The sequence below is a fragment of the Lissotriton vulgaris genome, unplaced genomic scaffold (genome assembly GCF_964263255.1).
Source record: "Lissotriton vulgaris unplaced genomic scaffold, aLisVul1.2 SCAFFOLD_1358, whole genome shotgun sequence".
Lineage (NCBI taxonomy): Eukaryota > Metazoa > Chordata > Amphibia > Caudata > Salamandridae > Lissotriton > Lissotriton vulgaris.
In genome coordinates this window covers 335,446-338,976 of record NW_028244896.1, presented here as the reverse complement: position 1 = coordinate 338,976, position 3,531 = coordinate 335,446, and positions in this window count along the sequence as shown.

Sequence of the window (3,531 nt, the reverse complement as noted above, 5' to 3'; positions counted from 1 at the left end):
ATCACATTACATATTTTTAATATAAATTGAAAAAACAATGTTTTTAAAAATATTGAAATTGTAATAGTTATTTTTTTTATTTTATCGTTTTTTTAATTTATACATATATTTTATATACCAGGCAATGATAACCTATGGTAAGTACAGTTAAAATGTCTTTTCAGGATCAGTACTGGGCTGAAAGATGCAGCACTGAGGTCTCTCCTGATAACAGATGAGTAAATTGGAATTCGTAGTTCGGCTGATTTTAGAGGAATTTTTTAAAGTTCCAAAACTCCACACTTAGAAGAATTTCCAAGTGAAACCAGTCAATGTAAGCCTATAGAAGAAAATTCAAGTTACTGTAAGTATGGTTAGAATTACTTTCAGGATCAGTAGTGGGCTGAAAGATGCAGCACTGAGGTCTCTCCTGATAGCATGTGGGTAAATCGGAATTCGTAGTTCCGCTTATTTTAGAGGAATATTTGTACGTTTCAAAAATAGACACTTAGAAACTTTTCTGGTGAAAACCACACAATAGATTCCTATGGAAGGAAATACAAGTCACTGGTAAGTACACTTAGATTTACTTTTCAGGGTCCGTACTGGGCTGAAAGATGCAGCACTGACGTCTCTCGTGAAAACAGGTGAGTAAATCGTGATTCATAGTTCGGCTGATTTTAGAGGAATATTTTGCTCAATAGTGAAGGAAGAGAGCGGGGCCTGAGGTGACATGTGTGCAAACGTGCCCTGTGGCGTGTTTTAAGTTGGGGAATTAATTCCTCTTCAATCCTGAGGTCCCCTGTGGGCCAACTAACCCACCAGGTACCTCCAGTATGCGCCAGGAAGCTGGGTTGCAGAGAGGTGTTCAGAGGCCACCCCCCTTTATACAACACTCTGCAACGCAGCTCTGTGGCACTTATTGGAGGTACCTGTTAGGCTAGTTGGCCCCTAAGGGACCTCTGGATTGAAGAGGAATTAATTCCTCAACTTAAAACTCGTCACAGGGAATGCTTGCACTCATATTGCCCCGCCCCCTACCTTCACCACTGTGCAAACGCGCCCGTAGCGCGTTCTAAGTTCGGGGTTCAATTCCCCTTGCATACTGGGGGTCCCTGGGGGCCAATAGCCCACCAGGAATCTCCAGTATGCACCAGGGGGCTGCGTTGCAGAGAGGTGTAAAAAGGGGTGTGGCCACATTACACCTCTCTGCAACGCAGCCTGCTGGTGCGTTTCCGGAGGGGGAACTAAATCTCCTTGAATACTGGGGGTCACTGGGAGCCAAATAGCCCACCAGGGACCTCATGAATGTATCAGGGGTCTGCGTTGAAGAGAGGTTTAAAAAGGGGTGTGGCCTCATTACACCTCTCTGCAACACAGCCTCCCTGGCACATTTCCAGAGTCGGAACTAAACCCCTCTGAATACTGGGGGTCCCTGGGGGCCAACTAGCCCACCAGGAACCTCCAGTATGCGCCGGGGGGCTGCATTGCAGAGAGGTGTAAAAAGGGGTGTGGCCTCATTACACCTCTCCGCAACGCAGCCCGCTGGTGCGTTTCCAGAGGGGGAACTAAATCCCCTTGAATACTGGGGGTCCCTGGGAGCCAACTAGCCCACCAGGAATGTCCAGTATGCGCCAGGGGGCTGCGTTGCAGAGAGGTGTAAAAAGGGCTGTGGCCTCATTACACCTTTCTGCAACATAGCCCCCTGGCGCTTTTACAGAGGCTGAACTAAATCCCCTTGAATACTGGGGTGCCAGGGGGCCAACTAGAACACCAGGAACCTCCAGTATGCGCCACGGGGCTGCATTGCAGAGAGGTGTAAAAAGGGGCGTGGCTTCATTACACCTCTTTGAAACGCAGTGCTCTGACGAATACTGGACGTTCCTGGTGGGCTACTTGGCCCCCAGGGTCCCCAAGTATTCAAGGGGATTTACTTCCCCCTCTGCAAACGCGCCAGGGGGCGCGTTTGCAGAGTAGTGCACTGAGGGGGGCGATACAGTTTAAAAAAAAAATAGTTTTTAAGAAGGGAGGCAGTGTAGCCCCCTTCTTTTTCTTTTTTTTTGGGCCCTAGGGACCTCATCCCCCAGGGCCTGAACCCCCACGCGGCCCCTTCCCGTGGCTCCGCGCGGCCCCAGGCCCCGGGGACCCCATCCCTCGGGGCATGCCACAATTTATGGGAAATTTTTAAGGAGGGGGGCTGCCCCCCTCCTCAGGCGAGTTAAGGTCCCGGGGACCCGATCCCCTGGGGCCGGCCTACATCCTTTAAAACATTTTTTTAACATTATTTTGGAAGGGGGGACCGCGTGGCCCCCCTCCCGGGCCACTTCTGGCCCCGAGGACTCCATACCTTGGGCCTAGCCCTCTCCGTTGGGGAACCCCCTATGGTCCCTGCCGGCATTCTGCGGGAGCCGGCATTGCTTTTCTGCATGGGGAGCAGCTAACATGCTGCTCCCCATGTAGAAAAGCAATTGGGTTTGGTTTTTGAAAGAGAGAGCAGGTTTCCTGCTCTCTCTTTCAAAAACCAAGGCAGTTTGCTATGGTTAGCAAACAGCAGTGGGCACCCCGGGACACTGCAGGAGCCGGCCCTGGGGGTGGCGGTCCCCAGGGCCATCACAGGCTCCAGGAGGAAGCCATAATTTTTAAAGACCGGGGGGTGGTGGTCCCCGGGGCTGGGGGGTCTGTCACAGACCCCCCGATTTAAATATGTTGTGCCCCAGGGAGGTGGCGCTCCCTGGGGCATGTGGGGTGGGCATGAGCCTCTCACATAGGTTTTCATGTTTTTTTATTTTAAAAAGAAGCCCCGGGGCTGCGGGAGGCCATGAGCCCCCCATATACTTCATATTAAAGCCCCGGGGGTGGCGGTCCCCGGGGCAGTGTTGGGGGGGATTGGACCCCCCCACTTTATTTCTATAAAGCCCCCGGATTTGGCCCTACGCGTATCTCGCGATTTAAAAAGAAAAAAAAATGGGGGCCTTGGGGGTCCTTGTGGGACCCCTAAGCAGGCCTAGGGGGGTCAGGGTGTTTCTATCCTACCTCTTTTTTGCGTTTTTCGCGTTTCTTTTTACTGTTTTCTTGTGCCTCGGTTCTGGTTTGGAGTGTTGACAGCGAATTAGCATAAAGCTCGTGCTCGGGAGGGGACGCGTATGCTACTTCGTCTATAGATATATCTATGATTTTACTTTTGATTTTCTCTGGAACTACTGAACGGATTTACACCATTTAACAAAAAGTGTAAATTGCAAACCAAATTCTTCCTTTTTGCCAAATTTGGTGTACTTACGTTCAGCAGTTCGGGCTGTAGCCTCACTTAAAGGTCCCTATTGAAAATTGCATTGGGAAAACACATTTTGGGACCCCCCTTTTTTCTCGGCCGCCGCTTCACGAATCACCCCGAAACTTTCAGGGAAAGAGCGAAGAGGAGAGCCCCATCTTGGGGCGGTAGAGGCTTTCTTTACTGTGCCTCTAAAGCCTGGAATGAACTCCCCTTCTAGCTTAAAAATGCCTCAAATTTTGCCGCCTTTGGCAAGGATCTGAAAACATGTTTTTTTCTCT